Source organism: Pongo abelii, chromosome 7 (genome assembly GCF_028885655.2).
Source record: "Pongo abelii isolate AG06213 chromosome 7, NHGRI_mPonAbe1-v2.0_pri, whole genome shotgun sequence".
In the NCBI taxonomy this organism is placed as follows: Eukaryota; Metazoa; Chordata; class Mammalia; order Primates; family Hominidae; genus Pongo; species Pongo abelii.
The window spans coordinates 153194730-153207952 of record NC_071992.2 but is presented as its reverse complement, the minus strand read 5'-3'; positions in this window follow the sequence as shown (position 1 = coordinate 153207952).

Genomic DNA, 13223 nt, shown 5'->3' with positions numbered 1-13223 from the left:
CATTAGCACACAAAATAGACTCCTGACTAGAAGAATTGAAAACATGGCAAATTGATTATAAAAACAGGAGCATTAATAATTAACACATTTATTTATTTTATGACTACACGTCCATTTTATAAAAAGTTATTGGTATTTTTATTCTTAATGTCTTTCTGATTCTATGCTATAATTGTTGAATTGTTTCTTTTTAACCCACAAGATAAATATTATTAGCCTTGCTTTTATAAATGAAGTAACTGAGGATCAAACAATGAAAAACACTAGACCCATGTATTTCAGCTTGATGAGGTCATGACAAGACTCTGAGCACAAGAAAGTGTTACCTACAGTCAGTTCACCATATCATGTCTACAGATTATTTGCAAGAAGCTTCTTGAGTATAAGGTTTATTGAGAAAACATTTATACATATATGTTTTTTTTTGAGACAGAGTCTTGCTCTGTTGCCCAGGCTAGAGTGCAGTGGCGCGATCTCAGCTCACTGCAAGCTCCAACTCCTGGGTTCACGCTATTCTCCTGCCTCAGCCTCCCGAGTAGCTGGGACTACAGGTGCCCGCCACCACACCCAGCTAATTTTTTGTATTTTCAGTAGAGACGGAGTTTCACCATGTTAGCCAGGATGGTCTCCATCTCCTGACCTCTTGATCCGCCCACCTTGGCCTCCCAAAGTGCTGAGATTACAGGCGTGAGCCACCGCACCCAGCCAAGAAAACATGTTATAAATTGCATGTGATTCAGTGTGCTAATAAATTACAGCTAAAAGGCCAGGATTTAAATGCCCTCAGGCAAGTCATTTAGTTTTCAAAGTCAGAGTTTCCTTGAAATTACTGAGACTATCAAGTGGCTGGAGTAGAGTGGGTGTTCAATATTTTTCTTATGAATATGTGTATAAGTAAATGTAACCTTTCCTTTCCAAAAATGCTTATATTTTTAAGTTATAAAAATGTAAGCATTCTGTTAGAATGACAGGAGAGAAAATATGTTTGAATTATTATTTTTAATGAAGAATTTTAAAAGAAATTTGCATTTATTTAGAGTAGGGTTTAATAAATTATGAAGACAAGGAATCTTCTCCACCTATTTCAATGAAAACATTTAAATCACTATATTAGTTGTTTTTATATTAATAAATGTCACTAGGTCTTAGATAAAGTAAAAGACTCATCTGCAGTGATGCTTACTGTAATAATTTGCTCATATTATGACCCCTGATTTCATAAAACCTATATTCTGTATCATCTACGACAGATCAGTGAATATTTGTTTGCTTCATATTCTTGATGGATAAAAAGAAGATAAAGAGATACCTAAGTCAGAGTCTTACTGTGAGAACTAAGGAAGATAAGATGTGTACCTCAATACTGACAACACACTCTTTAAAAGAATATAGATCAAATAAATTACAAATAACAACTAGGGGCAGTATATTTACATTCTGAAATGCTTTGATTCAGGTTTCATGTTTGTCTCATACAAACTGTGTGACCTTGAGTGAGTTATTTAATGACACTCCCTCATTTTTTTAATTTGAAAAATAGAGATATGAATGCTACTTACATCGAATTTCTGTAGGTGTGTTGAGATGTTTAAATAAGATGATAATAAAGTTAATATTAATTAGGAATCTACCATGTGTGAGAAAATGTTCTAATCCTTTGCCTGGAGCACTTTGTGCTTACGAAGGGTAAAGGACAGTGAAGAACATAAACTGAGACCCTCCTGTCCAAGTTCAAATCTGGGCTTTGCCACTCATCGGCTGTAAATGTTAGCAAGTTGCCTAGCCTTTCTGCAAATCAGTTTCCCCATATAGAAAATGAATGCTAATAGTATCTAACAAATAGCCTTGTTGTGAGGATTGGCAAATGATAAGTATTCAATTACTCTTAGCTACTGTTATCGTCTTTACTAAGCAGATACAATTATGCTCTGATCTTAGAAATTGGCTTTCATTTTATTTCCAGGTCTGCCAAAAAGCTAGTTACTGAATGTTGCCCCTGCATCTCACTATTCTATTCTGTCAGAGGCAGATACTAAAACCTTCCCTGGCCACCCTAACAGGCTGCAAGTATCAAAAGTGTGAATGTTGTTAAATGGATTACGGCTTTAGACCAAGAAGGTTCCTGAAGATCCAATTGTCTAACCCTGTATTTTCTGAATAAGTAACTTCAGGGGTCCTTGACTTGTTCTGGAGCTTGTCCAGGTTCACACATCAGCACTGGCACTTCCCAAACTTGACACGGTTTCCATACCCACTTCTTTGACGGCACCATCCACCAAAGAAAGAGTTGTCAAATTATTTAGAAACTACCAGAAACATATGGGTAGTGAACAAGTTCAATTTATTACCTGTTGCACAGACAAATAACACGTATCATGAGGAATCATGGGGTGCCTCAGTAAGATGGTACTAGAAATAACCTTCTGTAGATTTGGGGTTTAGGTTAGGTCATTTGGGAGAGGACAGAAGGAGGGGAGAGTTTGCTGAAATTAGATGCTGTCAGAAAGCTGGAGGCAATTATAAGATTGGGTATCTCAAAAAATCTCATCTGGAGGGAGAGCTGACTAGAACGAAAATAAAACTTCATTGGTAAAGAAGTAGACATCATTCATTTTAGCCAAGAGAAGGGCTGTTTGTTCTTTTGTAGGTGGCATATTGATATTGATTTTGTCTGTGCTTCCACAAAATTACAAAGTATCCTTGCTTTGCTTTATTGTATCATGGTCTTGGAGTAACCTTGTCTGAATTGGTGATCTAAGAGACAGCTCATGTCCAACAGGAGTATAACACAGTCAGGCACCGAGTGCCCAGCCAACTTCCACACCAGAGGTTACTCTTGGTCTCCCTTTGTCAGAGTTGAGCTCTTTCTTCAACTGTACCACCTATAATTAGTGTCAACTTGAGTAAAAATTTAACTTTTCTGAAACCCAGGCTTCTCATCTGTGAAATGATGCTGCCATAAATATTGAATTAGGGCATCCATTTCATGGGCCTTGCACTATGGCTGATCATTTCAATGGGCATGGTGACCATGAGTTTGTGCTCTCTCACTCACCCAGTAACAACAAATTTAACTCATACGTTTTCCATGTTTCTCACATAAGTTTTCCAGTAGTTCTTGGATTCCACTGTTTAATTAAAGCATGCAAGTGATTGTCTCACTTCTCAGCCTGAATTATCGGTTCAGAAGAAAACCATAAGAGAGACTCACAACCAGGTAACCCAGCTGTTCTCCCAGAAGGGAAACAGATCGAATGTAATATTTCTGCCAGCATGAATTTCCCAGTGAGTTCACCACACATCCTGACTTTTTTACTTATTCAGTGCCACCCTCTATTCAGTTTTCAGGTGTGAAAACTGCCACCCTCTGTTTTGCTGTCTGCAAAGGTGCTCTGCTGTTACACATCATCTCCCAGCTGCAAGGGCCTACAGAGAAGGTGAAAATTATGGAAATCTGAACCTGCTGCTGAATCCTGGATTGTCAAAGGCCTTTGCTCCAGTGTACTCAGAATTAGGAGAGCCCATTGTCTTGGCAGCTGGCCTGTGCTGTGCTACCTGTCTAGTTACAGGCATATTTACAAACTGGCTGTGATGGTTAGTTACATACGTTAGTTTGACTGGGATAATAAATGCCCAGGAAGCTGGTAAAGCATTATTTGTGGATGTGTCTGTGAAGGTGTTTATGGAAGAGATTAGCATTGAAATCAACAGACTGAGTAGAGAAGATCTGCTCACACCACAGAGGGTGAGCATCATCTGATGCACTGAGGGCCACACAAAACAGCAAAGTGAAGGAAGGGTGATTTCTTTCTCTCTTCTTGAGCTGGAACTTTCATCTTTTCATGCCCTTGGACATTGGAGCTTCTGGTTCTCGGGCTTCAATCTCCAGAACTTACACCAGGCTTCCCCACCTTGCACCTCCTTCAGTGATCAGGCCAGACTGAATTACATCCCTGGCTTTTTAGGGTCTCCAGCTTGCAGATGACACTCGGTGGGACTTCTTGACTTTCATAATCGTGGAAGTCAATTGCCATGATTAATCTGCTCTTATATAACTATACACACCCTATTGGTTCTGTTTATCTGCAGAAGCCTAACTAATAATTGGCATGTCTCTCTTAGTTCAAAGGGAGAAGGATAACAGACAAAAATTTCATATTTGAATTTTTCTATTCTTTGTGCACTCAGTGATTAATTCATCTTAGAACACATTTAAAAGGTAATCAAAAACTTAGACTTGGAACATGGCTTTTGAAGTAAAGTCAATTCAAATTCCAGTATACCTCCATAACGACTGAGCAGGCCATCTAACTGGCATGTATGCTAATGTCTTCCTCTGCATAATGGGGATGATATATCCATATATTGGGCACTGTATGACCCACATAAGATGATCTATGTAAAGCATCTAGAACTGTGACCAACATATTGAAATAACTTAATCAATTTTAGTTGTAAACTGTTATTATTAGCTTTGCTTCTGTTTTATTATTATTGTATCATCATCATCGTCACCTTTACAATTCATTTTTTTCAGCTTACAGCCAGAAAAAAAGGTTCTGAGTTCCTAGTTTTTATTTACTACCTGTCTACTTACAGACAGGTTAATTCAGGTTAATTATTCTGAGTTGTAGTAACCGCTTATCCCTCAAGAAAATGACAGGATTTAAAATACATGTATACAAAATGTCATGTACTATACCTAACAAATGGTAGTCTATCAGAAAATCGTACCTTATATCCTCTGCCATACATCACACAGCTGCAGTCTAGGTGGGTCTTGTAGGGGTGCAAGGTAAAATCCTACAAAAACTAGCCCAGCCATTAGTGGGACCCATTCTTGGGCCTTCTTCCAAAGGGCTCTATCCCTAAGAGAAAATAGCCTCTTCTTTCAACTGCAACTCCCATAGCTTTCATGGGCTAATGGGGAGGGTTTGGTCAGATGTTCTCCGAACCCAGGGTGAACTTGCCAAATAGTTGCTGGCAAGGCCAAATTGCTAAGGAGGAGCTCATAAGGTAGTACATTGTTGTAAAATTTGAAAAAGTAAAATATTTTAAGAGCAACATATTAAGAATGCTATCTCCTTCTTTGTCACCTTCCCCTCTGGCATACTTTCTTCATTTTGAGTGGCATTGAGGTGGTGTGGGCACTTGGAGCTTCAGTGAGATCTTCATATAGGTAAATCTATGTCTAGTTAAGTGATTGCTAACATTCTGATGGAGAAATGGTTTTCAAAAATTCTTCTAATGCCCAGTGTGCTGATACTTCTAATGCCCAGTGCCATGGCCTGAAAGTGTTGGACCTAAAGCATGCTGCATTGGGATGTTCCTCTGGCACCCAGAGGCAAAATATGTGTACGGACACCACATTCACTCTGGGCAGTGTTGAGTGTTAACTCTTCTCCCCTAAGTTCTGAAATACACTCTAACAAGTCATTGCCGTATGTTCCTTTGTTCAACTCATATGCACTCTTATAAGAGTAAAAACATCACCTCTGCTTTAAAAGGAAACATGATATCTAAACAGGTGACAAATTTAGGTATTAAGCCCCACGTCCTCCAGCTGGTACAAGGACTGACAGCCAGTAACATATTCCTAAATTATTAATACATTATCACCAATATGTAAAACAAAAAATGATGTTTGAGAAAACAACTCAATGAACCATCTTTCTATTTTTGCCATAGAAAAATATACTATAAAATTAGTAATATAATTAATGAAGATATTGTAAAAAATATGCAACTGGGCTGGGCACGGTGGCTCACACCTTTAATCCCAGCACTTTTGAGGCCAAGGAGAGTGGATCACTTGAGGTCACGAGTTTGAAACCAGCCTGGCCAAAATGGTGAAATCCCATCTCTACTAAAAATACAAAATTAGCCGGGTGTGGTGGCACATGCCTGTAGCTCCAGTTACTCAGGAGGCTTAGAAAAGACTATTGTTTGAACCCAAGAGGTGGAAGTTGCAGTGAGCAGAGATCGTGCCACTGCACTCCAGCCTGGGCGGCAGAGGGAGACTCTGTAAAAAAAAAAAAAAAAAAAAAAAGCAACTAAAAATAATAGGGAAATAAAAAGACCATAAAAAATATGCAACTAAAAATAATGGAATTATTTTCTACAGAATTTTGTCAGGCAGTATATTAATATGAATATTATGTTATTTTCATGGATGTGGTGATATTTGCCAACTTCTTAATTGGAATTTTTGAGTGTATTTTAATTCTGATTAAAAATTAATTGTTGTAAATTATTATTTATATTTTAAATACCTATTCTTAAACAGCAACCCCCAAAAGAAACCTTGAGCACCCAAAAACCTGTATCCATAACTAGAATAGAGACCTTTGGCATGTTATCATTTTTATTAGCAGAAAGTGACTCGATATATCTCTTAACATACTTAGATGGAAACTGCAATAACTGGTAAGCCTCTTAATTGAAACTGAAGTAGAGAAAGAGTAGTAACACCCATGTTTAGCTGAGGAAAATAAATCAGAAATAGCAGGCGGTTATGAGGAGAAGACTGTGATAAAGATATTTGGAAAATATGTTCCCTCTTATCTGCTTCCACTGAATAATTGATTACAGTTTGAGTAATCGCAATAGTTGGCTATCTGCTCTCTCTGTTGGTTGTGTCTTTTCACCTAGTCCATGCTCCAAACACCTACCAGACTCATCTTTCCAAAATATACATTCACTATACCCATATTTTTTACATTTTGCAAAAGCATCTACTGGCTTCTATAGCACAGGTTTTGTCCTTTGTGTAGATTACAAAAAGACACACTTCCAGGTGGACAGAGCCCTACAGGCCCATGGCTTAGCAAAAATACGGCACCTTTGCACACACACACACTCACACACACACGTGCCAGACCTAGGTTACAAGACTTGGCTTGGCTTATAGAACGTAAATAAAATCTCAAACTCCACTGCCCCCTCAGCCAGGTAAATAACACATTTAACCACTTGAAGGGACATTGGAGACCCACCTGGCCTTGCCTAGCTTGCAGGTGGATGCGAAGCTCCTCATTATATTGCAAGAGACCTTTAACTGCCTGTCAATCTCCATTTCATTTGCTGTAGTCTAGACAAGCGAAAGTAACTGCTGATTTTCTATACACTTCAATTTCTCCATGTTTCATTGCTATGGCACAGGTTTCATAGCTTGTTATTGAATATCCACAAGCCTGTTTTGGTTGATCAATTTCTAAGCAGCCTGGAAACTCAGGTCAAGTATCTTACTCTTCAGGAAATCTACATTGTCTCCGTGTCCAAGTGAGAGATCCTTCTCTCTACACCAATGGCATGCTGTGTTCAGTTCTGCTGTGGTACTTAACGTACTGTATCATAATTTGAGGCTGATTTACTTACTGCATCAAATTCTGAATGTGAGCTCCTTTTTTTTTTTTTTTTTTTTTCTGAGATGGAGTTTCACTCTTGTTGCCCAGGCTGGAGTGCAATGGTGCGATCTCCAGCTCACAGCAACCTCTGCTCCTGGGTTCAAGCTATTCTCCTGCCCCAGCCTCCTGAGTAGCTAGGAGTACAGACATGTGCCAACATGCCCGGCTAATTTTGTACTTTAGTAGAGATAGGGTTTCTCCATGTTGGTCAGGGTGGTCTCGATCTCCCAACCTCAGGTGATCCACCCGCCTCAGCCTCCCAAAGTGCTGGATTACAGGCATGAGCCACCATGCCCGGCAATGAATGTGAGCTCCTTGAGGCCAATTTTGTATCCTTAGTTTCTTGCAATGTACCTGAAATATCTTCATATTCACCATCATCACTAACATTTTCATCACTAGGATTTATTACAAAAAAAAGTAACTTTCCTACTCAAAACACGGACATCAACACATTTCCTTATTCAATGCAAAGTTTTCTCACAGTAACTTCAAACACCACTAAATAATTTATCTAGATGTTAAGTATAATATCATTAATTGATAGAAGTAATTTTGGTGCTTTTTAATATAGCAAATCTCTAGTGAGCAATAAAATCACTAGAGAGAATAAAATATGCAAGCCCTTTTAATTTAACTGTAACTTCAGAGTCAAGTTAAATGTGGCGCTGCAGGGATAAGAGGCTGGTAAACTTTGGATGGATTATGGTTTATTTCATCATGGTATGTAACTTCATGAGGCACATTGATTCTCTCATTGCAGAAGAAGATGATGCTTTCTCATGCTTTTAGAACTTAATGCCCTCTCATGGAGCCTCATCACCTATAACAGTGATTCTCATATGGTTGTATACTCCCTGCAGAGATGGAGGTGTTTAGAAGATTATTAAGTCAGCCATTAAACATGGGCCAAATGCTTGGGGTAACAATTCCATCTAAAGATTTGCTGAAAGCAGATTATATTAAAATACATATTAATCAACATAATTGGACTGACATTTAATTTACATTTTAAAGAAGAAACATCAGACTTCAAAGAAATTGGCAACATTTGTCAGGTTGTTTGGTGGTGAGTTACCAGACTACCTAAAGTTATCTTTCCTCTGTCATTAGAAGCAATTCAGTGGAAAATATTGAGTATGCAGACCTATTGCAGAATATTTCAACTTTCTCATCAAAGGATACAACAGTTTTCAAGGTACGGCCTCTGGCTACTTTCCAGTTTCAACTTTGTCACCACCTCTTCACATATTATGTGTGCTTGGTCTCTGGAACTTACATTAAGCCCTTATGTACCAAACACCCGCAGGCTCATCCTTACCAACAAGCCAGCTGCACGTGCATGTGTGTTTTCATGACCATGCCTCTAGGTATTTCCTGCTTGTTCCTGGATGTTTTATTCTGTCTTCAGAAAGCTGTGAATCTTCAATCCCATAGTGAAAACTTCACTTCCAAAAACTTGGCATCTTGAATATTTGAGCTGCATTGTTGCCTACATAGATTTTTTATTTTTATTTTCAGACCTACCACATTATAGACTTATACATGAGTCTCCAGAACTGTTCTCAGAGTTTCCTGCATTTATGTTTCCCCATCTTTCACTTTTTTGCCTTTGTTGGGGATTTTCCCCATCCCTTTTCCACTTCACAGGAAACTCCTACTTATTAAGGTGAGATTCTACACAAATGTTTCTCTTTCATGCTTTCTCCACCCTCAGTGATCTTAGAATCTAAACTGGATTCCACAGCAGAATGGAACTCGCTCTTGCAATATTGGTATTTTCCTATGGCCCTCACCCAGTGGACTGTGCATTCTTAGCAGATGCAGACAGCATCTCATTATTTTTGTGCTTTCAGGAACTAGGACAATGCTAGACACACAAATATCCACACACAAACGCACTGAAGAGAGAATCAGTGATGGTGTTAGTGTCATGCATAATGTACCAAAAGCACATACTGGACAGAATGGAAATCAACTGTAATTGTAGGATGTTTGTTTAAATAGTGCCCCTGCTAAAATATATTTCAATATCTCCCTCTTGTGTTCAGGATAAAGTGTAAATCCCTCACAAGATACATTCTCCATATGTCTGCTAACACAGACATTCCTAAAGCTGGCTCCTTCCTGCTTCAATTGTCTTAAATCTTGCCAGTGGAGTTGTATGCTTTGACAAGATTTAACTACTTGCTATTTTAATTTTCAAAAAATCGCATTCTCTTCTAGTGATTCGCAGTATTTGCATAGACTGTATTGTCTCCTGGAAATGTCTTAGTTTTAGTCTTTACAAGGCTTAATTCTACTCATAAAATCTCTTCAGTGAAATGTCTATTCATATATTTTGTTCATTTTAAAACTGGATTTTTTTGTCTTATTATTATTGAGTTAAATAAGCTCATTTAGAATTCATTTTAAATTCAGGTGCAAGTCCTTTATCAAATATGTTTTACAAATGTTTTCTCCATCAGTCCTTTTATTTCCTTCGCAGTATATTTTTTAGAATAAATATTTTTAATTTTGATAAAGTCCATGGTGGTTACTTTATTTCTGTTACAGTTTCCCCCACTCCCTCCAGTACCTAAAATACTGTTTGAAAACTGTTTGATACATAGTAGATATGCAATACATAATACAAATACTTTGAAAACTAAACAGTATAGTAATGTTAGAATATTCAGCCTCACCAACACTTATATATGAAAGAACTACTGTTGGAACACAGGTGTGCATTTCTATAGGAATAAACTTTGGATTTCCTCTAAAGCAGAGATTTCATGTCCTTTTTAGTTTCCACAATTTCACAACCTAAAACATTGTCCAAGATGATTTTGACCTGGAAACATTTCAAAACAGGTGTTGAAGGCTGCTTCCTACTCTCACTCATGGGGATGAATGTCTGCTGAAGACAGTGGTTGGCCTTTAGAGCAAATCAACATATCGGCAACACAATTAGACTGTCTTTCTGGAATTTATTAGGTATAACGGCATATTTGTCTCTTGAGAACACTTGTCTTTCACATAACTGAAACCTGGGTTCAGCATGTGCTATTTATTTGTATCTTTTCCTACAGCAGGAAAACGTTGAGAAAGGCAATTAGAGGTATGTTCAGATAAGTGGAAGACATTCTAGACCCAGAGAACAGCCAACAATCAAAAATTGGAAAGACTGGCCTGGCGCCGTGGCTCACGCCTGTAATCTCAGCACTTTGGGAGGCCAGTGGATGTATCACTTGAGGTCAGGAGTTTGAGACCAGCCTGGCCAACATGGTGAAATCCTGTCTTTACTAAAAATACAAAAATTAGCCGGGCATGGTGGCAGGCGCCTTTAATCCCAGATACTTGGGAGGCTGAGGCAGGAGAATAGCTTGAACCTGGGAGGCAGAGATTGTAAGGAGCCAAGATTGTGCCACTGCACTCCAGCCTAGGCAACTGAGCAAGACCCTATCTCAAAAAAATAAATAAATAAATAAATAAATAAATAAAAGGGAAAGTTTGTAGAAAGGGTAAGATATAGGAACAACGAAGTATAATGATTAAAGTGATGTAAATAGTTGAAGAATGAGGTTAAATCCGATAGTGACCACGGGTAACCAGGTGAAAGAACTCCGGCTCATATTAAAACTCATTTTTTAGGTGTATCTTTTAAAGAGGCTCTGAATTCTGTTTCTTAAAATGAGTTCCAAAATTTGTTAAAATGGCTTTATCCCTAACACATGTTTACAGTCTACAGGGTGAGTACTGGGAAGAATGAATCATGCCTGAAACTTAACCATGCCTCTAGAAACTACTCACATATCGTCACTCTGACATATAATTTGCATAACTTTCCATATAAGGTACCTTATAAGCTCTTGGGAAGAGTTGGTTAATATTCTCTAAATGAAATCATGAAGATTTTGTTATGTATTTTTTTCTATTACCTATTCCTTTTCACCTTCCTCACTGCATTGACCTGAAGGCACTTACCCAAGGAAAGTGCCATGGGCAACACGGAGACTCAAGTGAATGGTGCTTAATGGCAAGACAAATCAATAAAAATTTTGCCATAGCACAGTGTGGACATTTACACAAGTTACTAGTTTCTTTTCTCAACTTTGGAGTATTGAGTTTACTTGACCTTTTACAGAAGGTTTATAGCCCCTGGCATCATATAATTTTATTAAAAGAGTCATTAGCCTACATCAATAATAATAATAATGACTCATTTGTTAAATAAAAATATGATGAGTTGTGCTAATTGCTTCAATCGGATGATCCTATTAAGTCACCACCACCCAACTATGAGCAGGCACTTCCCTTTTCATTCTGTAAGGTGAGATAGGTGTTGTAAACCAAAAATAAAATTTGAACCTCCTCTCACCTTCCTGCAACCATCTGAATGGACTTTCTCCTTGGCCACACACTCTAAAATGTAACTTGAAAGACTGGTTCAGGCCATGACTGGAAGTGAGGATTGGACATGCCTCATTATACCTCTCCATCATTAACATTAGTACAAACCTTAAGTCTGATAAGAAACATTTACAGGCTAACCTCTCTAAAGCCTTCTACTTGGAGGTTTCATCTGCGTGATAAAACCTAGGTCTCCATAACTGATATTTTTCCTGATAAAAACTCTTTCAACCAATTGCCAGTCAGAACATGTTTATATCTACCTATGACCTGTAAGTCTCTTCTCCTTCAAGTTGTCCCGCCCTTCCAGATGGAACCAATGTAAATCTTACATGTATTGATTGATGTATTAAGTCTCCTTAAAACGTATAAAAACAAGCTGTATCCCCACCACACTGGGCACATGTCGTCCGGACCTCCTAAGGCTGTGTTGTGGGCACATCCCTAACCTTGGCAAAATCAACTTTCTAAATTGATTGAGACTTGTCTCAGGTACTTTTTTGGTTTACAGCGTTCAACATCAAATGGTTAATATGTGGCTGAGCTGTGGTTTCAACATGAATCTGTCTGACTCTAGAACATGCTCTTAGTCTATCTGTCTCACCTTCCCGGGTATCATTTCTTCTAGCCTCATTACTCCCTAGGGAGGCCCAGGAAGGAGAGTAAATGACAAAGACCATAGGATTTATCAGTGGCAGAACAGGAATCAGAGCCTCATCTACTCAGTTCCATAACTACTGTCTGTCAACACTCTTTTCAGTTTCCTTTATATTTACATCATAAAGTATTACATCACAGGGTTTCTGAGTATCACTACCTAACACTTAAGGTTGTGCTCATTATGTGCCAATCCTCTAAGTCCTCTGCATGGGTGAAATTATTTAGTCTTTGCTACCAGCCTTATCACTGGCATTGCACAGGTGGGGATTTGAGGCATGCAATGGTTCAGCAATCTACCTAAGGGCACATAACTAGTGAATGGTAGATTTAGCATTGAATCCAGGCAGTCTGAATCTAGTAGATGCACTTTTAATCATTTAGTTGGGATGCTTCTATTTCAACTTTAGCTAATAGGTGGTGGGACTGTTCCTCATACAATAATGTGAGAAGAAATAGGAAAGTCCGTTTAAGTGTCTTTCTCCTTTGATTTGTCACATCTTAAATATTTCCCATAAAGTGACTCAGATCTGAAGCAGAACAATCCTTCATCTAGGGAGACCAAAGAGGAAAGCACTGTGGTTGAAACCTGCTATTGCTACATACTAGCACTGCTGACTTTCAGCAACTAACTGGTGAGCTTCACCAGTTGACTCACTGAAGCTCAGTTTCTACAGAAGCAAAGATCTTGCTCTGCCTACTTCCCAGTTTTGTTTAGATGAGCAAATAAAAAATTGTTTAAAGTATATGTAAAAATACTTTAAATAA